At 36.5% G+C, this 27,018-nt stretch overlaps 1 protein-coding gene across 3 annotated transcripts in view; it reads right to left on the bottom strand.

The window, feature by feature from the left end:
- bahd1 (bromo adjacent homology domain containing 1) overlaps positions 1-26,204 on the bottom strand; it is a 49,536-nt gene extending 23,332 nt beyond the window's left edge. Inside the window, exon 1 of one of the 3 annotated variants that reach the window (XM_055172227.2) lies at positions 25,824-26,204. The gene's annotated coding sequence lies outside the window, so the exon portion shown is untranslated. Of the gene's footprint in view, positions 1-1,732; positions 2,365-4,474; positions 4,604-25,823 lie in introns of those variants that run through there. The other 2 variants (XM_055172230.2, XM_055172229.2) reach the window with 2 other exon arrangements.
- Between the last annotated feature and the right edge of the window lie 814 nt (positions 26,205-27,018).

The raw sequence follows: 27,018 nt of genomic DNA, 5'->3' as shown, positions 1-27,018 counted from the left end.
CTCTGCCTAGGTTATTTGCATAAGGCAATCTGATTGGCTGACACTCGTGTTGCCGCTTGAAAAGTTGAGAAATGTTCAACTTCTTTCGTGAGCAACGGCAGTGACACGGCGCCGAAGGATCCACAATTCAGTTTGCCACCGCTTGACGTCACCCATTAAGCTTACTCCCCGTGTGAATGCGCCGTAACAGTGTCTTACATTGTAGCCTTCCTGATAAAAAACAATATCTGTTTTATGAAATAATCCAATACGGAGATAAAGAAAAACGTAACTGAATACGTTTATTATGACATTCTGAATCACATTCAACACTTAGTTTCAACATCTCAAAGATTTTTCGATTAACTACAAAAAGGGATAGAAGGCAAACGTACAGTATACAGTACCATTAATTGGACTTCATATGAAACTTAACTCTCACCGGTTTGACCTATTGACTTGTTCTGGAGGATCACTACCTCTTTCTATTAATGGCACCAAAGTCCTTGAGTCTTTCCAATTGGCACATTTTGACCTAGAGAGTATTTGTGCCTCTTTTAATGATGCATTGCTATTATTTAGCCAAGAATTTGCATTGTTCCACTATCAAACTCAGAGCTTTGAAAAAGTCTGAATGTATGTAACAGGCTTGCCTGGATTGTGCGAATAGATTCATTTATTCATGGGCTCGGTTATTAGGTTTGACAGCTGCTGTATTTGAAACTCCATCTGTCAAATAAAAGAGGTCATCATAACCATCAGTCAACCTCAGAGGCAGAACTCTCCCTTACAACCAACTGAGCAATTTCAGCACCCGTGAAAAAAAGATTTTATGCGAGATTCCCAAAAACTAAACATTCAAATATGGACACAGAAAGGCATTTATCATGACAACTGTGGCATTCTCTCATTTCAGCAACAATCCCATTCAGCTGTCCGACTGCTCTTTAGCATTTAAAATCATTTAAGCGTGCCAGATAGGGAATCATTCTGCGGTTAAACAAACTACTACAGTGACTTTTTGTTTTATTTTTATATACTCTGCCAAGTTGATTGACCCACATTCAAAAGTAAAATAACCACATTTCACAATTACAGAAGATCGACGTTCACTCAGAAAAAAATTATAGCCTGACACTTTACTCCTTTCTTTTTTGTTTATAATGGCAGACGATTTTATCCAAAGCGACTGACTGTGCATTAAAACGAGAAATTTTATCAGTATGTGTTCCCTGGAATTTGAACCCATGACCTTTGTGGACCTAACGCAATACTCTACCAGTTGAGTTAGAAGAAAAAGGATGAAAGTGTTTCAAAAGTCAAACAACTTTTATCTACTTTTTTAATAAAACAATAACTACAGCTGTGTATGCATAAACCATATCTTAACATTTCATTTAAAATATCCATAAAGAAACCAAATTAACAGCCTGTAATTCTGTGAATGTTACAAATGATTAGATAATACAGTATAGTAACTGCTGCACATCCAATTGAGTGATAAAATCTCAATGTTGCTGGAGGATTAATTGTTGGCTCCTGTTTGTGGAAAATTAAATGGTTATTTTCTAGTTTCCCAAAGAAGGGAAATGAACTGATGTCCATAATTCATCATTTACTGGATTGGGGTATCAGCCCGTGACTTCCTGGCAAATAACTGGATTGCCATCTGGCGTTTCTGGCGTAAAATGAAAACGTTAAAGAGAAATAAGGGTTTCCGCCTGTGCTTTTGTGAATGCGGTTAACGCGTTACCTGACGTGAGGAGACGGAAGAAGTTGCTCTGATCTCCGTGTACATCGAAATTCACCCTCAACTCACTCACTGTACAGTACAAACAGATGCTGCCTTCCTCCACTGCAGATATGAGGTGGAGAAACAGACTAAACGGAAAGAAACACGTCTAAAAAGAAGAAATGTACAGCGCTGACGGTCTTTTGCAGCGCGATTAAAGTAATCCTGGATAAAGGCGGCAAGCGCGTGCTGGAGGTGTATGATGATGCGAGAAGCTCGCGCAGCTCGTAGGGCGTATCACACGCGAAAAATCTGCCTCAAAACAGCGCTTTTTACATCACCCCATGATCCTCATAGCCACTCCATACCTCGACCCAACTGCGAAACCGAGCCGTCACAGTCAACTCAAACACGACTCATTAACGTCAGTGCTGAAAATGACACTGAACGACCGACCGTGACAATCAAACACCGAAGCCGAGCGCTGCCAAATCTCCCAACCTCGCGATTCTGTCCCGAGCACGATAAAAGCACAGTTTCGTAAGTCTGACTAAAAACGATTCAAGAAACGAATTAATAAAGCAGTGAAATGTTTAGGGTTATTTCCCAAAGGAGAGAGCGAGAGAGAGCGAGAGAGAAAGAGAGCGAGAGAGAAGCGCACAAGCAAGATAAAACAGATTAGTAATCCTTCATTTACCTCGTCATCAGGGGCGCCGTTAGGGGGGGTTCAGAGTATGCCAGGCATATGGGCCCATAAGTATGCTAGGGGGCCCCACCGTCATCACTTTTCCTTTTTTTATTGTACACGTAAATAATAACACTGCAGTAAAATGTAAAGTAAATTAATATAAAACTTCTGTGAATGACTTTGTGTTAAGTAAAAGTGAGACACTTTTAAAAAAACAGCGTGCAAGCATGACGATGCAATTACATATTTGTCGGTTCTGGTGTTTTTTTTGATTGTGCGGGTATGGATATGGGTGAGTAGGCAACATTTTGGTTTGGGGTCAGTTTGGTGGGTTTGCTATGCAAAGTTACCACAAATAGTCGACAGCCCTACAGTTTGACATTTCAAGGTAAGATCTCACATGCCACTAAAAAGCGTTCATGCTGATCCCAAACTGTATGTTTCATGAAAAATGAAAAATATTTGTGTTAATACAATATTAGCATAGCGACTGCTGACAACTATTCGATTTTTAAGACGGACAATAACTTAATAGGTGTAGTTAAAAATAGTATTTTCTAAATAAACATAAAATAGGAGAATTGTCTAAGCCATAATTGAGTTAAATTTTAAATGACTAAAAGCAGGTTTTAATGTGACAGCGCATCATTTTCAAAGTGAAAGTGATTCATTTTTATTCAGGTTTGCAACGGAGGTTTTGCCCAAAATAGTAAGTGCAGCTATTATAAACGCTATATCAGATTGTTTTTAACATGTATCCTAATAGAGAATGTCTGTTTTATATTTATGTTTGAGTATTGTGTTTAAATATTGTTGTAATGTTGTTAATGTTTTGTTTTAATTTAATTCGCCATGGGCGTTGTAATGGATTGAAGGCTAATATGATGATACAAATGGAGTTATAAGACATAATTTTAAGTTTAAATTAACTTTTGTTTGCTTCAAACGTTTGCTTCAAATGAATTTCTCTTTAATATAATTTGTCTCTTAATTTTAATCAATGTTTTGTTGATAAGTGTTGTGAATATTAAAGAAAAAGAACATTAAAAAGAACACCGTGCATCTCACTACGTTACAAATAAACTACTGCAATATACTACGAAATGCCAAAACATGCAGTATTAGCCTATCTTTAATCGCTTTTCAAAAAACAGCCTTCAGTGCACAGAAATTAAATTTGCATGCCCAGCACATTTGATTGCAGCATGCTTTTGATTTTAAAAATCAACGTCATATTTAAAACTTTAGCCGATTGTGCTTTTTGCAATTTCTGTGTCAGCAAAGGGCGTGCGCGTGCGAAGCGCATACTCTTAAAGATCAACGTAATATTAATTTAAATTTTGCCGGCCACGCTTTTTTGTCATGAGCGGAGAACGGAATACCACACATACATACAGAGAACAGCAACATAAAGAGAATTTAAGTTATTTTGTGTTTTTCTGACGAATACGGTCAGTTTGTAAGAACATTTTTAAATGGACTAGGCTATATAAGATCATCAATATGAACTCTGAAGAATGAACTATTATAGGCTAAACATAATTTTACACATTTAGCTTCTAAAACCGCGCAGAAAACTCGACTGCCGCGACTTTCAAAGCACCTTCCATAGATTTCCATAGATTCAGAAATGCCTCTCCATTCATTATTCTTCTTTTAGTGATCTATTTAAAATCACGTGAATGTTTTCTGCCTTTCCGGATTAAAATGGTATTTGTTTTTCGAATAAATCTTTTTTTTTTGCTTCATTCATTTATTTTTAGTTGCAAATTCGACCTGTAAAATTAAATAAACGCACTCGAGTAATTTTATATAGTTACACATTATGGTATGAAAATCAAACATTCATCTAAAGGAAGGGGCCCAAAATTCTGTCTTGCATACCCCCATTGAAACTGTTCATTGCGCCCCTGCTCGTCATCCACTCACTCCGCGGTTTTCCTAATAAAATAATCCCATTCCGCGAGTGACGATGTTCCTGTTGTCGGGTTGTTTTAATAATATCGATGTTCAACAGTGAAATGAAACGAGGAGAGAACACACAGCTGACAAGACACGTTTAATCGGTGACCTACTTCCGAAGTCGCGCGCTGCTCGAGATAATATTCATGCGCTGCGCTCGTGAATGCCGCTGTTGCGCTGGGACGAGGTCTCGTTGGCATCGCTCGTGTTGTTGAGTGGTGATAAATGAATAACATGCATGGTGCAGATCAAGGTAAACGAGACTGAAACTCACTGTTGACCAGGGGTTTTCATGCAATGAGTAAGTGCCTGGGATCAACAGCTATTACATAATAGACAGCCTTGGACTAACTCATCATCATCAATATTTAGAGACTGGATAATCAGATAAATGACAGGAGACAAAGTTTAACTGAGATGTCAGCCACAAGTTCTTAAGTTTACTAATAAATGCTGCTGTAGTTCCTTCCGACTCTTAAGAACAGTCATTATATTTACATTTATTCATTTAGCTAATGCTTTTATCCAAAGCAGAGAGCATATGCCTTAAGAGCCAATAAGCTAGTCTATAAAGCTATATGGTTATTTTTTGGTCATTATTATGTTTGTCAAGTTTAAGACTTTGTGCAAACAATACCTCAGCATAATACTCAAACAAATGTTATTACTCCCTTCACAAAGTGTGTCAATTATAGTTATGGGATATAGAGTTATTATTACCCATCTCACTTAAGAGTTCATACTCATGTCATCCAAGATATTTATGTCTTTCTTCATTCAGTCGAGAAGAAATTATTTTCTTCTAGGATTTTTCTAAATTTAATAGACTTTATTGGACCTTCAACAGTTTTAATAGAGTTTAAAATTGCAGTTTTAAATGTAGCTTCAAAGAGCTCTAAAAGATACCAACTGAGGCACAAGGGTCTTATCTAGCAAAAAGGTTGTTATTTTCGCCAAGAAAAATAAAAAATATGTACTTTTAAACCACAACTTCTTGTCTTGCACCAGCTGTGTGACGCGCCAGCCAGCGCAACCTTACATATTACATAATCATGTAGAAAAGTCATGCGTTACATATGTGAAACGCACACTTGCGGACCATTTTAAACAATAAACTGACACAAAAACATGAATTAGTATCATTACACATACAACAACGTCTGAACGGTCCTCTATCTCCACAGTTGTAAACACTGGGCCAGTAGTTTCACATACGTCATGCGTGACCTATTGACATGATTACGTAATATGCAAAGTCATGTTGGCATGTCACATAGATAGTGCAAGATAAGTTGTGGCTTAAAAGTACATATTTTACATTTTCTCGGAGAAAATGACGATTGTTTCGCTAGATAAGACCCTTATGCCTCGGTTGGGATCGTTTTTTTATTTTAATGAACACAAAAGAAGATTTTTGATAAATGATGGTAAGCACACAGCTGCCGTAACCATTGACTTCAATAGTAGGAAAAACAATTATTATGGATGTATTGTGATAAATGATGAAGATTTTTTGATAAATGATGGTAAGCACACAATTGTATTCCATCGTATAGTTTTTTTCTTATTATAGACGGTTTCAGCAGTAACAACATAAACACACGGCTTTCGTGATCATCACGTAACATCCGGAATAATTTTTAACAACAAAGTCCTTTTAAAGTAGTTTATTTATATAACCAGGGATGGGCAGTATTTCAAATACATGTATTTAAAATACGTATTTGAAATACAGAATAGTATTTTGTATTTTGTATTTTAAAGCCTTTGAAAAAATGAAATGTAATTTGTATTTAAATACATTTAAGATGAGTATTTTTGTATTTTTAAAATACTCAAAATACTTTGAGCCAGTCAACCAGTCAGGGTGCTGTTTTCATGCATCAACTAGTTCAGACCAGACACCAGAGTTCAGGTAAGCAAATATATCTGTGCAGCTTTTAGTGGGCAATAATTGAAATGTAAAAAGCAAGGGCGATTGAGTTATTGGGTGTGATGTGATTTGTGTTATTATTACTGTCGCGAAAGGAAATTCTAATTCACACTTGCACGTTGGCAAGCAGTTTAATGCACGACTGAGAGAGTGTGAAACGCTGACAAATAGGTCTACACTTTTGACTTAAAGGAAAACCACCATTTTTCAATATTTTACTATGTTCTTACCTCAACTTAGACAAATGAATACATAACTATCTATTTTCAATGCATGGAGGAAGAGCACTTAGTTTGCCGCATTGCGACCTCAGTGCACAGTAACATCTTCACAGGAGTGATGATGTTACTGCACCAGAGGTTGAAGTGCTGCAAACTAAGCGCTCTTCCGCCATACAATATAGTTCTCATTTTTTATTCACTTAAAAATCCAAACATTTTATTTTGTGCCATCACACTTACTCGTGTAACTACTCATGTAACAGTCTTTGAATGGGGAAAACATGTTTGGTGGATCCTAAGGAATAAATGGAACTAGGCTAAATGCTAACACATTCATGACACGCTGTGCAAAAAATGCACATATTGAAAAAAGATGTATTCATTAATCTAAGTTGAGGTAAGAACATAGTAAAATATTGAAAAAACTGTGGTGTTTTCCTTTAAAGCCCTTTCACACGTGACGCGGCAAGTGGTGGAATCAGCACACAATTGCCGATTTCTTTTTAGCTTTGTGCAGTTGAAGCCTTGTTTACACTTTTGCAATTCGCATGGCTCTACTCTACGGCGTGAACCTGCAGGCTTCCCAGTAAACCTACAAGACTTTTATGCTTGACGTGCTCTCCGTTGTATAATTCTGTGAAATGACAGAGGGCGACTCGTGAGTAATTGTTCTCAAAACCATCAAAAAGCAGCGATGAGAGGAATTAGTTTGCCGAATAATTTGTCAAACACTTGTCTCGTGAGAAGTAAATACGTGGATTTCTTCACATATACACTGATTAGGTTGTGGGTCATTTTGACGACATGAAAAGTTTTTATGATGTTTTTATAAAACATAAATTTACTTAAAGGGTTGTTCATAAGGCTGACATAACACCTTCATAACCATGACATGACACATTTCATGAACATGAAGGAGATTTTATGCACGTTTATAACTACTGTCATTAAGTGTCATTTGTTCAATTTTGTCATTTTTATTACAAAGATGACATTGTTTGAGATGTCTTTGTTATGACAACTTGACATTAACCAAGACAACATAACTGACCACTTTTTACCAGTGATACAAATTGAATTTGTCATTAAAATGTCATTAAGTGTTAATACTCTGTTAAATAGTTTTATAACAGCATCATGAATATTCTTCAGTTCATATGTATTTGACCGAGTATTAATAATATTTGATATAGTATTAACACTTAATGACATTTAAATCAGAGTTTAATGTAATGTTAATCCACAAAGCTAGGTAGTTTTTTAAGTTTGATAATTATTGTTTATGATTTATAACAAGTTGTGTTGTATTGGTTTATGTCAGTGCTTCTCAAATAGTGGGGCGGGACCCCCAGGGGGGGCTCGAAGCAACACCAGGGGGGGCGCGGGAGACCCCGGGGAAAATACTTTTTCAGTGATAAGCCGCTTGAGTTTTTATTATTATTTATTGATTATATTTAATTAAATTTTTCAGTATCAAATGGTCAAAAAATATTATACTTTAAATAAGGATTGGGTTTTTTTTTTCAGGCAAATTGATGCATTTTAAGTCTTTTTTGTTACAGACTAAAAAACAATGTTAATAAAGTTATTTTTTGTTGTAAGTTGATCGATATTTCTATTTTTGTGTTTTCTTTAATGTTAATAAGGATACAATGTTTTGCAGATGTGTCATTTTATAGACAAATTATACTATTTACAGTCGCGGCGGAGAGTTGGGGGGCGCGAAATGTTTACTTCTTCCTGGGGGGGCGTGCCAGAAAATAATTGAGAAGCACTGGTTTATGTCAAGTTGTCATAACAAAGATATCTTAAACAGTGAGGTATGTAAAATAAAATGAAAGTTTCTAAGCAGTTGCACACATCTAAATGCTTTTTGGCATTCAAAAATAGACCCAGATATATTTCAGCATAATAGGGATACTTGCACTGAATCACCAATTTCACATGTATTTTGTGTATTTTCAAAATACAAAATACTGTATTTGTATTTAAATACATTTTTTGACACAGTATTTTGTATTTGTATTTAAATACATTTTTCGACACAGTATTTTGTATTTGTATTTGAAATACATTTCCATGTATTTATGCCCATCTCTGTATATAACAAGCAAAATAAACAACACGTAGATGATAAGAACCCAAAACATTTGTTATTTTTGATGAGGTAATTGTTTAACAGTTCAGTTTCAGCAACTAGTCAGACTATTAAACAAACAGAAACCGGAAGTAAAGTTCGGACCAGACGCTTATCGCGTCACCGCACGTGCGCCCGATGAAACGGTCTATAGAAGTCAATGGTTACAATCAGCTTTGTGCTTTTCATCATTTATCAAAATATCTTCTTTTGTGTTCATCAGGAAAAAAATTAATTCATACCGGTTTAGAAAAACATGGCACATAGATTCATCTGGAAGTGGCCTGAAATTTCAGAAAAATCCATCGCCTATGGATTACTAGTGATAATGTTGTAAATAGTTTCTAGCACACTGTGATCTTTCCCTCAATAAGACCTCAATATATTGCCAGGAGCTGCAGGTATTACTTGTGTGTGGCTTGTGCTTTTTGACTTCTAAAAAATTGAAGCCTGAAGACTTAAACAATGTCAAATATTTCAAACGGCCTGAGGATGAGTAAATTATTTAAAAGTAATACAATTATTCTGGTAACTACTTAAAGTTACATAGCAGGATTGAAACTTAACAGCTCTTTAAGTAACCCATAAATACACTTTTGAACAATAAATGCCAACAGAATTATCTGAATGGAAGTTTCAAGGTCCTCCGAAGACTAATCTAAAAGAAACCCTGGATAAAATACTCAAACGCTTCATTTTCCACATACATTGATATTTCAATATCCTTAAAAATGACTAAATTAATGAACACAGCATACTTAGACCTTTAAGCTCCAAGGATCAAATGGATAAGCTCTTACAAATCTTCACAAGACTAAAGATCTTATAATACATAGGAAATGAACTATAAGCACACTCAAAAATGATTTCTTTGCGCATGCAATAACTAGGTAAATGTTGTATTTTTTACAGTGTGCCTGAAATGATTGCACATCCTATGAATCATATAATCAGTCTTACGAAATAATGAGCCTTTAAAACACTTGTTTGTGACAGGAAGGCAAACCTAGCCCGAGCTACGGCATCAACATAGCAACAAATGGATGGAAATATGGCACTTACTGTATATCTGAGTCCATTAGTGTCATGGGTGGAAAAAGCTTCAGAAAATGAAACAGTGATTTTCTCCTTTATAAATGAATCATGTAAAATGCAAGGCAAATGACTGTGTTTTCAGTCAGCTCAAATTTCCATCTTACCCATAGTGACTTCTGAAGGGTAGAAATCACTATAACAACTAAAAACAAATGAACATGGGTAAGAATTAACACTCGGGGGAAAGCCTCCTTTCATACAGATCAACCTTAATCAATTCATCATTTATTGTTTTTTACACTCCAAAGATCTCTTAAAGATGTCAATAACATGCTGTTTCAACTCTACATTATGAGATATTATGGTATACATTTTTTTAGTATTAAAGAATCAGGTGGTAATAAGCACGCACGCTGGTCCATTTGCACACTGACATCTGAAAGCAGAAACTTCACAGAGCTTCATCGCACCAAGAGTGCATCTGAACAATCTGATACTGACACGAACACATCGGCCGTGAGATCACTGTCCACCACGCAACTTTCTGCCAGTTTAGCCACTCACAGTAATCGCTTTAGTGAACAGTAAAGCTTTCTGACATTCCCTTAAAGTATCGCAGGCGCACCTCATGGACATTTTCCCATCACTGAGGATTTGTGGTGAGTATATAATGACTATGTAGCGTGTAGTGGCAGCCACAGTAGAAATTGAACTGTCATGGTTTTTTGTTAGACATCAGCATGACGTAGCAAAGCTCATTGCAGGAAAAAGTGTCATTTTTACTTGAACCTTACAGAGACTTGTGATGAGATTTATAGGGCTTTATTTCTGTTAATGTTCTGTTAAAAATCTTTTCAAAAGGTATTCATTATCCAAAATGTATTTATTAATCAAAGGAGGCAGTAGTACATATTTAATCAAGATTGCATTGGAGAATAAGCAATAATGCATTATGCTGATAACAATAATTAGAACCAGGAAAAGCTTATTTCAGATTAATAGATTAAACTAGCAAGGCAAGTGAACATTGTTTTTCATTTCAAGCTACCTGAGGACAGTAAACATTTATGAGATCTCTTTAATATCTCAATTATTTCTCCTAGACATCAAAAGATCGATTAAAAGTAAAGCAAATGGATACTTTTGCTAAAGTCTCCTGCATCTCAGATATTTCTCCTGAGAAAACGCACAGAAAGCTAGTATGTATCCGTTTGGTAGATCTTTACAATGTCACAAACAGAGATCAGATTTGCCAAGATTTCAATATGAATTCAAACAATCTACATTAATTTTACAGCTCCATACTCTTAAAGGATTAGTCCACTTTCCTAAAAAAATCCAGATAATTTGCTCACCACCATCTCATTCAAAATGTTAATGTCTTTCTTTGTTCGGTCGAGAGGAAATTGTGTTTTTTGAGGGAAACATTCCAGGATTTTGCTCATTTTAATGGACTTTAATGGACCCCAACACGTAGCAGTTTTGATGCAGTTTAAAATTGCAGTTTCAAAGGACTCTAAACGATCCCAAACGAGGCATAAGGGTCTTATCTAGCTAAACGATTGTCATTTTGACAAGAAAAATAAAAAATATGCACTTTTAAACCACAACGTCTATCTACGGTCCTGTGACGCGACAATGGGTCATCACATCAAGAGGTCACGGATGATGTATGCGAAACTACGCCCCAATGTTTACAAGTGTGGAGAAAGAGGACCGTTCTGACATTGTTGTATGTGGAATGCAGTTTATTGTTTAAAATGGTCTGCAAATGTGCGTTTCATATATGTAACATGTGACCTTTTTACGAGAATACGCAATTACGCGAAGTTGCTCTGGCGCGTCACAGGACCGGAGATAGATGAGAAGTTGTGGTTTAAAAGTGCATATTTTTTATTTTTCTTGTCAAAAATGACAAACGTTTGGCTAGATAAGACTTCTAGAGAGTCCTTTGAAACTGCAATTTTAAACTGCATTAAAAGTGTTACGTGTTGGTGTCCATTAAAGTACATTAAAATAAGAAAAATCCTGGAATGTTTTCCTCAAAAAACATAATTTATTCCTGACTGAAAAAAGAAAGACATCAACATTTGGATGACGTGGTGGTGAGTAAATTACCTGGAATTTTTTTAAGAAAATGGACTAATCCTTTAACTCTTTCCCCGCCATTCAAGAGTTATCTCATCATTTAAGAGAAAACGCTTCCCTGCCAATAATGCTTCCCTGGCGAGTTTTTATGGTAATCTATAATCTATCTACAATTTATATGAATCTATAAAATCCACTAGGTGGCGCTCTTACCCAACTTATAAAACAGTGAAGCATCCACTGATCCAAAAACAATAAATATGTGTATGTTCTTATTATTGGTCAAAATCTGAACATTAACAATAATGCAACTATTTTAGATTTTTGCTCAAAATTTTGTATTTAAACATACCCATATTTGAGAGGTAAAAGCACAAATGAAGATGGGATGAAAAAAATTCCATTTGTTTGTTTGTTTGAAAGCAGAATGTCTGTTCTTTCATTTTATGTATGTTTGTTTTATGTACTTTTCATATATTGTATGTTTAAATATTTATAGAAGAAAATTTTTTGGAAGGCTTTAAACTTTTATGAAAATCCCCCAAAAAATGCTTGTACTGGCTGGCAACTTAAAAAAAAAAACTGGCGGGGAAGGAGTTAATGTATTTTAGCATTTGCCTCATTTGTTTATATTTTTTTTCTCTTAAGCAATTTTATGAGAAACATCTAAGACTAAGTTTATACTTAAATGAAACACAACCAAAAACTGAATCAAATGTCCTGAGTTATGAACGTTTGATGACAAATTAATTTCAAATATCAACTATCCATTATCATTGTTCACAGCTACAAATTTCCACTTTCAAGTTTCAAGACGATTATTAATCAAAAACCAATAAAACGCTCAACCTAACATCTCCCAAGCACAAACTGGTTGCATTTGAAAAACTGATGAGCCTTTCCTTTTTTAATGAGCTACGGAGATACCGATTAAGCAGTACAGGGTGCATCAAGAAATCTCCTAAGGAAACCTTTAGTTGTAATAGTGAATTAATTCTCACTAAGGGAGTGCACAAAAACAGATTTTCCAACAACAACTATGTAAACAGGTAAAGACATTCTTGCTATGTTTACATCAAGCGTGCTGCAAAAGCCCTGAAAAGTGAAGCCAAAACGTCTCGATTGCCCCCCAGTGACTGGTCCCAGTATAGGTCATAAACTCCACCTCCCCATGTTTTTCAATGGGACTTGAGACCAACTAAAAAATTTAATTACACTTCAATTATCTTTTTTCCGAAGATGGTTTCTGTCATTTACTGTAGTTTTTATCACGCTGATGTAAATTCAAGTGTTTAATGTTTAAATAAGTTTGTTTTTAGTTAGTTAGTTAATAATATAAAAACGGTGGTGTCACGTCATGATTGACAGCTGTGATATCGTGTGATATGCGCATTCTGCGAGAGCGAGGTCGGGGGTCTTGATTTCGCAGCTTTACTTCCTGCTCACTACTGCGCAGGACTATCGGGACACTAGCGGCTTCACTTTTCACCAATGGAAGAGAGCGAACAGGCGTCGTCCATCTTTTTTTACAGTCTATGGGAGGGGTGGCGAACGTCGGTCCTGGAGAGCCGCAGCCCTGCAGTTTTTAGCTCCAACCCTGATTAAACCTCACCTGTCTGAAGGTTTCTAGTACCTCTTTAGACCTTGATTACCTGTTCAGTTGTGTTTGATTAGAGCTGGAGCTAAACACTGCAGGACTGCGGCTCTCCAGGACCGACGTTCGCCACCCCTGGTCTATGGTTTACATGCACAAAATTGTATTAATCCGACTGAATTTAATATGATTGAAGGTTATGACAATAGTTTACATGCACCCTAAACATTGCAATCTGATTAAAATACTCATTTACAAGTACATTCTATGTAAACTGAACCGAACGTCTGTGCAAGCGCACAGCCAGGGTTGCCAGCTTTACATATCAAAACCATCCTAATGGACAGTCAAAACTAGCCCAAAAGCATCCTTATGACTATTCACAGTGAAATACCAATAACTAATGAACGAAATCCTTTCAACATTAACCTGCAGAAAAAATCAACTCGCTGAAACAGTTTAAACAGTAGCCCGAATCTGAACTTGAAAAAAGCAGAGTACTTGGCAACGGCAACCAGCACACAGCATCTCCCATTGAGTTCACGGTTTATCTCTTGATAAATGTACAAAGCTGAATTGGAGAAAGTTGTTCTTAAAAAGTTTTCAGATATAGGGAATGAAAACACAATTTTCAAATGGCACGACGCTATTTTATTGCTTTATGTAGCCTAATGTTATGAAAGTACACATGAACCCTGTAGAATGTACAAAGCGTGACCCAAATATCTTAAAAATGCGTGTTGCTATTGCCTTGCTATTGCATGTTTCTGTGACGAGAATTATGTGATATGTTAATAAGAGGTAAATAAGACGTGAACCTATATGCACAATTCTTCTGCGCATGTGCACAATTTATTTTTGCATCTGATTGAGAAAGTACTGCGATTCACGTGTTAACGTGTACATTACTCCTGACGATCGGATCACGGATCAGAGTACACCACCCCTTTCAATACGATCAAATCCATCCAAACCAAACAAATTGTATTGATTAAGGTGTTTACATAAAGGCTTTTTAATACGATTGAGCCATCAATACGATTACAAATGGATTATTTGGTTGCATGTAAATGTACCTACTGAGAGGTATGTAAAGTCAAATAGCATCCAATAGAATTAAACATCCTTATCAATATACATGACTCAGTGTGTGAAAACCCAGCTACAGTCATTTGAGTGTTTTCTACATAAAATCATCCTATAAAGAACATTCTGTGAAAATATAAACTTGATATCTTTAATATTGACAGGTTATGTCAAAGATTGAAATCAATGTGAAATAAATCAATGACATCAAACTTTGATGGTCCTAATGTCACAAAAGATTATTAGACTTTACCTTAGTCACATATAATCACACTTTAAGTTTTTCTCAGTTGCTTTGGAGCATTTTTCAGATCAGAAATACATTTTTCAAAACATTTTGTTCACCTGCACTGCACATCATCAAGTCAGTTGTGCATAACACATGAGCAAATTTTCATTGTTTTGGACAAATTGCAAATGCTTCATAAAATCATGCAGTTGATCACAGTACAATTGTCTGCTGTTTGTTACATTTTCAATCACTTATGTAATTATCATTTAAATACATTATTATTGTTTCTATTGAATACTCTTACACCTCAAAACATTTAGAAATTAGTTAATCGCATAAGTCAGGACATGCAAAATTGTTGATCTTTGGGTTATAATCTGTTACACTAAGCATGTTTTCTATAGATTTTCTTTAACCTTTTGTAAATGTGAACTGAATTGATAAATTGCTGTCAAGTGAATGTTGAGGTACAGAAAATTTGACATTTCTTACAATGTCATTCAATGTATACAAACCTTGAAGGGGTCTATTTGTATTGTAAAATATGATTCTTTTTTTCTAAATCGCAATGTGTGTAGGGGAGAACCAGGGCAAATACGTATAAATTAATTTAAAGAATATTTGTTGAGTTTACTGCAATATTTCTTTTTCCAAAGTAAAGCGACAATATATCAATTTTGGATGTGGAGGGCATGTTAACTCCTATGGTTTTGTTAGTTCAGACTCTCAAATGACAGTTTGCTGCCAATGAACTGACAGAACACAGGAAGTCAAACTCTTGCGAGTTGTTAAAGACTGTTTCTTCAAAGCCATGAAAGATGCAGGGCAACATGCCCAGAAAATAGCGAGGGACGTTCTCTCTCTCGGAGTACACTTTTATGACAAATCCTGTTAAGATTACAGCGAAGGACTCAACTCCTTTAGATTCTTTTAGCATTTGGAGAGTAAAATTGATTGGCTGACTGGATTTCCAGCTGTGTAAAAACCGGCAGCACAAACAACTGGTTGTATGTTTTGTTCTCGTGCACTGTGTGTCGTCATCTGTGATCTGAAGACCGATTCCTCTACGACTTTAAAGATTTCTGTGTGGCTCGCGAACTGGCTTAACAGTCTTTTTATGCAAACATTTGAGCAGCGATAATAGATTGGAAAGCTTTATCCCTTTTACACTGACCCCAGCTGCGAAGCAGAAAACAGCTGAATCTGGTATCGGTGGCCGCCCTTACCCCCACCCCATTCTCTCTACGAACAGACTAGTAAATTTCACAGCTGCGGCTCCTGGCCCAGGTCGTGTCTGATGTGTTTAAGACTGGCCACATGAAACAACTTTTCCTCTTCGGGCATATGTGAGGGTTGGAAATCTCAGGGACACGAATCCTCTAGGTAAGAAGAACATTCCAAAGGGTCCTCATTCAAATAAAAAAGTAAGTAAAGTAGTTTTGATTTAGTTTCCTTGCCTTTGGGGTTGAATAAAAGGGATAGGAGTAATTTGTGAATTTTTGAGTTTGCACCCAACTCGAATATCATCAAACTAAATGATCTGAATAAAAATACACCTTTGTGTCATATAGTTTCACACCGAGGGGTAGATTTGAATGATTGTAGTAAACAGCTTAAAGTACATCGCCATCATGGAAAACAGCAATTAGTCATCAGCGATTAGTCAGCTGACATTTGGTATTCTGGTGCACGTAATAATTCAAAGAAACATGGAGGTGGAGAAAGACACACAGAATAAATGATAAGCAAGAACAATTGGTTTCATTTATCTGGTTAGACTATAATTCATGCCTCATTTTTCATTTCAAGGGAATACTTTTAAGCTTGGGTTACACCTTAAAAAATAAAGATGCCACAAAAGGTTCTTCACCGTGATGCCATAAAAGAACCATTCATTTAAAAGTTTTTAAGAGAACTATTTCTTTCTTATCATCTTATAGGCTAAGGGGGCGTGCACACCAAAGCATTTTAAACACGGCTAAAAATGCCAGACGGATGCCGACTGCAGGCGCTTGCCAGCTTTTTTCAGCTGAGTGCTTTAGTTGCTACTGTATGAAACTTCTGCTTTGTTTATCAGTCGTTGAAAGATGCGCCAGTTGGTTGTTGTGATGTTTATCCCTCCACTGTGATTGGACGGCTGAGTGAGAAGTGACATTGGCGAGCTGAGTGTTTCACCCAAAGTTGAGAATTTTTCAACACTCTGCGCTCAAAACCCGCCAGCTGCTGGTGTTTTTGAAAAGTGCTGCGCTTTCATTTGAAACAAATACATACGTTGGCCGCGGGCGTAAACGCCTTGATGTGCGCGCTACCTAAAGAACCTTAATCCACTACAAAAAGCCTCTTGTGAAACAGCAAAGGGCTTTTCACATTGGAAAAAAAATTAAAGAGGCCATGGCATGAAAATCTGACTTTTTCCATGTCTAAGTGCTATGATTGGCTCCCCAGTGCTTCTATCAACCTAGAAAATGTGAAAAATATCAACCCAGTAACTTAGTTTTGCAAACCATTCTCTACAAGCACATGAAAAAATAGGTTGTTGAAATTTGGCTCTCCTTATGATGTCATAAGGAGCTCTTATTATAATAATACCGCCCCTTAATCTGCACTATCCAACCACAGCACTGCCATTTAGTGCACAATTGAGATTTAATTGCAACAAACCACCATCATTGTAATCAGTGTTTAAATTTCATCAGCCCCTTTGCATTTTAAAGGACACACCCAAAACGGCACATTTTTGCACACACCTACAACAAAGTGGCAATTTTAACATGCTATAATAAATTATTTATATGGTATTTTGAGCTAAAACTTCACATATGTGCTCTGAGGACAGTAAAGATTAATTTGACATCTTAAAAAACTCTTGTGCCATGGCCCCTTTAACTCCGGGTTATTCTAAACCCCAGGTTAACAGGTTATCTGTTTCACGTTTCACACTGTTCATACTTAAGCAAGGGTTAAAAGATAATCCTGGGTATTCATAAGTGGAGGTTTCAAACTATGCATTTAGTTAACATTTTTATTTGCATATTTGCAGTGTCAACAGTCATTATTGGATAAAAAGCGATGTCAAACTGACTGAATTAAAATAGCGTGCTGCCACTTTAAATAACCGTGACAGAACAGGTAGCAAAGTAAATCTCTCTTGGCTGTTTTAAGTCTCCTGGGATGTCATTTTTACTCCAATTCAGGTGTTTTTAGTAAACAGACCAAAATGTACCTTTGACGCACTAAAATGCACTCTTACCTTTCTAATATGACCTTATCTGCAAAGGTGTACTTTTTGAAAGGGTACTGACCCAGAGACAGCTATGGACCATTTGTGACTATTTGTTCTTAGCCTGGAAAAACCCGGACAACTTCCGGCAAATTAAGATTTGCTCTGCAAATAAGTCTGGCAAAGAGGCCATTCAAGCCCATTTCTAAACTGTTGAAATCAGCGACAGTGAAGAAGAGTTTGTACATTACAAAGATAAATGCCGCCGTGGAACATCACTCATTCGAATCAGCTATCGCGTCTGTTTTTAACAATTTAAACTTTTCCTTTTCGTTACAGGACAAGTTCGGTATTTTACACTTGAAGCCATGTTTTCGGATTGTTTGTGATGGAATATAGCGGTTTTGACTGAAATTTCGACGTATGCGGCTGCCCCGAGAATTTTCGGGTGTTTGTTGTTTCACCTCCCGCCTCTGCGGTGGGTGTGTGGGTGCACGGGGACAATCCTTCCTAAAATGCATTGAACTTTCGTTTGCGGGGACGTGGGACTCACCGAGTGGTCGGGGGTGTTCACTGATGTGCTCACGCAGAGATCGCTGCAAAAGATGCTTGCCAACAGGTGTTTTAGCATTCGTTGTAAACTCGTGGACCTATTTTTCCAAACGCTTCACACATGTACATTCTTTCGTTGAGAGCTTGAATAATAGACACTCCAGCCCAGGTGGTGGTGATAATCCGCCTTTGTCAATTGCAAGAATACAAACAAAGTTCCCTGGCGGCGGGGTAATACCGTACCTCACAGCACATCTAATACAAGTCAATGGAGTTGGACAAAAACTATGCTAAAACCTGTTGGAAAGCATTTTTTGCAGCGATTTTTGTGTGAGCATATAAATGAACACCCCTGACCACTCTGTGAGTTTCACGTCTTTGTAAACGAAAGTTTTATGCATTTTAGAAAGGATTGTTCCTGTGCACCTATAAAGCCAATCTAAAGGTGGGAGGTGATACAAGAAACACCCGAAAATTCTCGGGCCAGCATCATGTCATCAAAACCGTTCTATTTCATCATAAACAATCTGAAAACAGGACTTTAAGTGTAAAACACCGAACTTGTCCTTTAAAACCCGAGAAAAGAACACTCGAAGCCTTCATGTCTAAAAAAGATGTTATCGCTGTCTTGCCGACTGGATTTGCCAAAAGTCTGAAATAGCTCTGTATACGTCATCTCCTTCATCGCTCTGTCTATCCAGTTGCGCCCAGAGGTATTTGAGTGACGTTCGTTGGTGACACCCCTTTGGAAATGATTTGTCTTTGAAGCTTTGCCAGACCATAACTCGGTAACTACCGAGAATGGTCTGGTTTTAACCAGGCTAATTTGTTCTGGCAGTATATATGAGAATTTCACAGTATGGGTTTTTAGCGGAATCTAGTGGTGAGATTGTGAATTGCAACCAACCTCAACTACCTACACTAGAAATCAGCCTGATCTCACGAGAACTCGTACATATTTTTTGAGTTGGCTAATTCGTATGAATTCATACGACGTTAACCGTGCAAAAACGTACAATTCTCATGAAAAAAGAACAACGAAACCCAACCCCTAAACACACAACGTCACAGGGGTCAAGATAAATCATACAAAAACTTACGAATGTGGCCATTTAAATTAATATGAACTAGCGTAAAATATGTACGAATTCTCATGAAATAGCGTTGGTAGACACATGAGGGCAACTTACATGTAAGTGTATGTAGATAAAAACAATACAGTTCATTATGTAAGGTCTTATACACCATTATTACACGGCTCTCTGGAATGCTTGATTCTGATTGGTCAGTTGAGACATTTGCAGGTTCGTTCTTTTCAAATAATAACCGCTCCAAAGTAATAACGCAAAGCCGGTACTACTTGTACAATTAAAATCGCTCCGCGCCAATAAAGACCAATAAAGATTACTGTTTGGCGCCATCTTGTGACAAACACTGGACAACCACAATTAAAAATGGAAAATTTTGACATTAATTTTAACATGTACAGAAAAAACAGCGGATAGAAGAACGAACAACGACAAGACACAGAGAGCTAACTGAGACTGAACTTGACAAAATAGAGCATGACAGCTACGAAGCCAACACACAAAAAAATACAGAATGGGCATTAAAACTTCTCAAAGACTGGCTAAAGGAGAAAAAAATGGAGACAGACAAGTATGAAGCAGAGGATCTTAATAAGGTATTACGATCATTTTAAGCATCTGTGCAAAGTTTCGCGGAAGGATAAAAATGTTAATTTAAAACAAATATGCCAATAAAATGTTTCAAATTCATATTCATGTCCGTTTTTTTTCTTATGTGACAAGTAGCCGTGTAATAAGCGGGATAATGTAGAGGCAGCCGGTAGTTATCGGGAAAATAAGCCCCTTCAGTGTGATACAAGACCCTCCGCTTCGCATCGGGTCCTGATCACACTGTCGGGGCTTATTTCCCGATAACTACCGGCTGCCTCTACATTATCCCTTACTTAATAATATAGTTATGTATATTATATTGCATTTCTGTCAAGACATCCTACATCCATGTCTAAGTAAAACAATAATGCATTAATCTGTTTTATATACCAGGTTACCACTGAATTGGATTATTAAACATACGTCTGAAAGGGTTAAATACTCTGTTGTGTCAATGGCAAAGAAAAACATGCCAGGTATTTGGATGCTTAACCTAGCTCAAATTCTGTAAGTGACTTTGGCCCTGGGACACACCGTAATACATTTAAATTTGCTCAGGCAGCAAAATCACTGGATTGAATCAATAGTGGTTATCATTTTATATCTTGTTTGTACCAGCAGCACGAATCAATGGTCTAAAGATAACAAGAGGATGCATGAAAAACAAAGAAAAAGCTGTGTAATCATTACAACCTTACCATTTCAAACCCAATTTTCCATACTGTATCAATTTTTTTATTTGGCATGAAACTAATAGAGAATGGGCGGTTATGTTTTATACTCCATGTTGTACAAATTTGGTAAAAGTGGTTCTGGACCATTAATCTGAAAGTCAATTTTCTGTACTGAAGCTGCCGTATGTAATGGGATATCACTGATGATCCGCTCTGCGATCCTAATCATGCACACACGTTTGATGGATTTCTCTCTCCCAGGAGGTGATAATTCATGTTAAACACAAGTTGATTCTGTGAGAGATTGATCTGTGCTAAGCACATTAGACATGAAAATGGGATGAATTCAACTGAAAATTATTTTTATATGTGCAAAGTTTTTTTTGTGACATATAAAATGACAAAAGTGAGCATTAAAATTCAACATTCAACTTTAAAGACCATTTATTACTTTTAAAATCTTAATTGTGTATAACTTCCTATAAAAGCTAATGGGCTATATATAGTCCACTACCCTGATGTTTAAAAAGGTGTAATTTAATCCATTAAACTAAATGATAAGTACACTCTTAAATGTAGAGTTAAACTACTGGACTTATTGAAATGGTTCAAAATCACTACCTATTCGCCAATCCTAATATTTGCATGAACGCTAATATCTGGGGACCACTATGTATGATGTGCTTTGAACTCAAAACAGAGAAAAAAACCCTCTCTAATCTTTGCTCATAAAGTCTTTTCATTTCCCTCTGGCTTCTACTTCAGGCTTTCCATCTATGTAACACTGTAATTACTGTCACTTTATATTCAGCAGACCTGTGTGTTATTTTTATCCTCTCTTGATAGTAGCATTTAGACGGTAGGTTATATTTTACTTTGTCAGTTTAATGAAAACATTTCACCTTAAAGCTGACTGTTTAGGATTGAAATGGTTCTAATGAACATTAGCTTGTATGGTAAGTGTATAACGTTTCAACTTACAGACATGTTGAATAAGACCAATGAAATGCAAAAACAGAACTTGACTCCATTAATATGCATGCAAATGCGTCAGAAACGTAAGCTCATGCGAAAATATTTGAAAGCTTGTGAAAATTTCCTATGTTGACCCTTTTTGAAGACCTCTGCAATTCACCATTGCATGCTGTCAATCAACTTCTGGGTAATTTCCTAATTCGCAGCCCATTTTTGTCAATGCTTGGAGTTTGACAGAATTGGTGGGTTTTTGTTTGTCCACGCACCTCTTGAGGACTGCCCACAAGTTCTCAATGGAATAAAGGTTTGGGGAGTTTCCTGGCCAATTCCAAAATTTTGATGCCTTGTTCCCCCAGCCCCTTATGGCACTTTTCCATTGCATGGTTTAGGTCGGGTCAGCTCACGTCACTTTGACTTGGTTAGCATTTCCATCAAGTTTAGTAACACTTTGCCGTGGGAGGGATTATAGGCGTGTTGTTATATTTGCGTTGCCTACTGCTGTGACATCATACAAGTGAGAGAGTCCCCATACATTCATTTATTTCTCAGTCCGCCTCAAAATTAAAATTGTCCACCACAAATAGATGTTTGCACATCGCCTTTATCACTACCTCTGACTCACATGACAGTTTCTGTATAAACACCCTTGGCGTCAGTCGTGCACGTCATATGTCTGGAAAAAACTGGTATGGTGTTCCTGATTCACAACCTGTTGATGTTTTTTATTGCTAAAAGGGAGTTTGTGAACTTACAGCAAAGCACAGATGACAACAGGTTTACTCGAGACAGCGCAAGCTAGCACGAAGGTAAAGCTAATCTTTTACATTATATAGCAATGACGCTGGTAGTGACGATCCTCTCAGACCAATCAGTGATCTACAGTGTTTTCGCGTCATGTTTTGGTATCAGCTCGGGTCGCTTGAAACCCCAACCGAGGTGGTACTAAAAAAAGTATTGGGTACTACTGCAGTGCACAACTGGTGGAAAAGCCCCCAAAAGTAAGCTGACCCGACCCAAACCGTGGGGTGTACTACGCAATGGAAAAGGACCATTACACTTAGTTATCACTTTTGCTTCATTATGCTGGAAAAAGCATTTATCATCACCAAACTGTTCTTAGATGGTAGTGAGAAGTTGGTTTCGGAGGATTTTTTGGTAAATTAATATGTGTGTCATTCTCAAAAACATTTGGCCATGGCTGTAGACTTTAGATCAGTGCACATTGGGTTTTCGCATGTTAAATTAAAGGATTAATCCATTTTCTTAAAAGAAAAATCCAGATAATTTACTCACCACCATGTCATCCAAAATGTTGATGTCTTTCTTTGCTCATTCGAGAATAAATTATGTTTTTTGAGGAAAACATTGCAGGATTTTTCTAATTTTAATGGACTTTAATAGAGCCTAACATTTAATACTTAACTCAACACTTAACAGTTTTTTTCAATGGAGTTTCAAAGGACTATAAACAATCCCAAACGAGGCATAAGGGTCTTATCTAGCGAAACGATTGTCATTTTTGACAAGAAAAATAAAAAATATGTACTTTTAAACCACAACTTTCATCTAGGTCCGGTCCAGCGCGACCTAACGTAAATGCGTAGTGACGTAGGGAGGTCACGTGTTACATATATAGACCCTTTCATCGGACGCACGTGATACACGTCCGGATCCGAACCTTACTTCCGGTTTCGTTTTTTTTAAGGTCTGACTAGTTGCTAAACTGATCTCTTGAACAAATGCCTCGTCGAAAAATAACAAATGTATTGGTTTCCTAGGTAATCTATGTGTTGTTTTTTTGCTTGTTATATAAATTAACTACGTTTAAAGAACTTTGTTGTTATTTATTCTTAGCGGAGTTTACCGGAAGTTACGTGCAGCCTCTTGTTTATGTTGTTACTGCTGAAACGGTCTATAAAACGCACATTTGCGGACCATTTTAAACAATAAACTGACACAAAGACATTAATTAGTATCAGTTGACATACAACAACGTAGGAACGGTCCTCTTTCAACACACTGGGGCGGAGTTTCGCGTTCGTCCTCTGTGACGTCACGACATATTGCGTGGGGTCAGCTAGCGCATCACGACCGGATCTAGACGAGAAGTTGTGCTTTAAAAGTGTATATTTGTTATTTTTATTGTCAAAAATGACAATCGTTTCGCTAGATAAGGCCCTTATGCCCCGTTTGGGATTGTTTATAGTCCTTTGAAACTCCGTTGAAAAAACTGTTAAGTGTTGAGTTAAGTATTAAATGTTGGGCTCTATTAAAGTCCATTAAAATTAGAAAAATCCTGCAATGTTTTCCTCAAAAAACATAATTTCTTCTCGACTGAACAAAGAAAGACATCAACATTTTGGATGACATGGTGGTGAGTAAATTATCTGGATTTTTCTTTTAAGAAAATGGACTAATCCTTTAAATTTTAGCATGTTACAAAGTAAATACGACCTTGTGTTCTCACAAATCACAAATCAGAATTTATCTTCATCCGAATGCATGAGTTTTACCACATGCAAATATATTTTTACAGACATCCTCATGAGAAACAATTACAGTAATTGACTTTGGATAAAAGAGTCTGCCAAATGCATAAAATGTAAAAATAAAAATATAAAATTGATACCTTTAATATTAATATTTAATATTGAGTAAGGTCATGTCAAAGATTGAAATTAATGTGAAATCAATGACTAAAATCAAACTTTGATGCTCCTCGTCCCATAATTAGAGATAAATTACCCTCCTAAAGATACATCGCATTATTTTCTTCATTTTTCTTTAAGTTGCTTTAGATAAAAGCATAAAGATCTAAATGTAAATGTAAGTGCCACAGTGACTACTATTAAACTACACAACAGATCATATAGAAGTGCATCCTCTGAGTACAGATCATTTACTAAAATTAACATTAAGGATCTAGGCAGTGATCGAAATGGCCAAGATTCACTGGGTGGGGAGAGTCCATATTTTATATTTTTAAACCACAGATGCAAAAAATCCCACTGTAGTTATGTATAAAATTTGCATAGCATTTTGAAGCTATTACACGGATAAAAGATGAAAATCCTCAACATTTAGAACTGGAACTCCACCTCCACTTAAAATTGACTCCTTGGACTCCCAATTTCCAGCACTTAAAAGTTGGAATAATAATGTACTAACTGACATTTCAGAACACTATGAACAAGCAAATCCTAATGCAAATTTATTCTGCACTTCAATAAATGTGGATATTCAAATAAGTGCATATATAAAATACATACATCACTCACAACGTCTAGTCAATAACCAGGTGAACTCTTCATCATGTCCCAAAATACACAGTCATAGTCATCATGTTATAACTGGACATAACTAGAAGGCACAAAGAAGAATCACATTGTAATATTTTGCTGGATGACAGTTAACAACTAATTTGCATTTGTAATGATCCTCTGCATACAGAACCAACAGGATGCAGAATAAAAGAGGCAAAGTAGTCAATGGGACAAAATGTCAGTGACGTTCTGCACATCAGATCCCAACGGAACTTTACCTGCCTGAGTTCGAGCCCTTGACTTTCGAGTGAAAGTCAGATATGATAAACTGCGTAAAATGGTTTAAACTGCTGTTCTAGTGTTTTCGCCAGAGAACCACTGTGTTTGTGCAAAAGACTGCAACCCGTAATAGCGTTACTACTAACAAACAAAAGATCACACACACGAAACATCTACACTCTCGGCGACGCGATGGGTGCGTTCCAGTTTGTCGCGTCGCGAAATATAATGTTAACAGATGAGTCTAAAAACGCCGTTATTGATTTATGAAACGAACAGTAATTACAATTCACATTACCTTTCTCATTTATAATTTACAATACAATAAGAAAATGTTTAGTAATTGCCATCCTAATTAAATTAGATATAGCCTACCAGTGGATACAAAACGAAAGTTAATATCGGGAACATCACGATAAAAAGTAACCATATAAAACTTTCCGTACAGAAAAATCGCATACCATTACCCCGCAAACGTACATATATTGTCTTACCTTCTGTTGTGTGTCGTGTTTATATGACAGACTTTATTCCCACACACTCGTCTGTAGCCTCTGAAGCTCACAGTCTGCTGTCATCCTCAGCAGTACACCTGGAATACAGCGGGCACATACAGTAAAAACTGACACAAACACTTTTGCCATGTAGTTTATGTAACGCCACCATCCGCGTTCGACGGCTGTGTCTCAAATCCTAGTGGGTTGTCCACTTAGATTGCATTTTCGGGCATCTTCGGTTAGCTGAAGTGATTTGTAAGGATCAGAAATTTTCCAAGAATTACCGTTCACAATTAAAATGCTCGAAACGCAGGGCGAGGAACGCGACGCTGTTGCCCGGTGTGCGGTCTTGTTAGGCAGCTCACAAGGTTTTGTGACACCACCAATGTGTTGACGTAACACACGCTGGGATATCATGAAGCTCTTAAAGGGCTATGGGCACATTTACAAACAAAACCATTAATGTTTTAAGTGGTTAATGGCTGTGTGCTTAACGTAACTTACTGTAAAAGCAAAAGTGACTCAGGTTTCCTATTATTTTATAAGATAAATTCAAATATACAAAAAAATCTGTACAGGTAATAAAGCATACTACAATTTTATTTTTTAATAATTTTGTTGATCCAGTTTTGTGGTAATGTTTTAAAGTCAATGTGAGGTTTGTGCAACATGCATACAATTTTTTATGCATTTTTAATAAACTATTTGAATAAAGAGCAAAAATTCAGGCAACATCACTTTTGACCACTGCTGTACATGACTCTCAGATATTAACGTAGAATAAAGAATAATGCATTTTCTTTGTAAAATTGCATTTGAAATGGAGTTAGAAAAATTTGGGGGAAAAAATTCTATCACCTAGCATTGCACATGTCTTGAATATAATATGTAGTAGGCCATCCACTATGCACCTATTATTTTTATAAAAATATTCTATTATATTTTATAAATAAATTAACTCCTATTAATGTATTTGAATAAATTAAAACAATTATGAAAAAATATACCATTTATAATTTCATGACTGAGGCAGGTCCTAGACAAAAAGAAAATCCCTGTTCCTAGGCATCTTATATTGCATATTATGGCTCTTACAAATTAACCCTTATGTGTTGTCTGGGCCATTTTTGTTATTTTTTAGTCTTAATTTGGCCAGAACTTTCTCTGTGTTTCAGCAAATGGAATGATTTTG

Source organism: Misgurnus anguillicaudatus, chromosome 7 (genome assembly GCF_027580225.2).
Source record: "Misgurnus anguillicaudatus chromosome 7, ASM2758022v2, whole genome shotgun sequence".
Lineage (NCBI taxonomy): Eukaryota > Metazoa > Chordata > Actinopteri > Cypriniformes > Cobitidae > Misgurnus > Misgurnus anguillicaudatus.
This window is presented reverse-complemented; position numbering and strand designations above follow the sequence as displayed.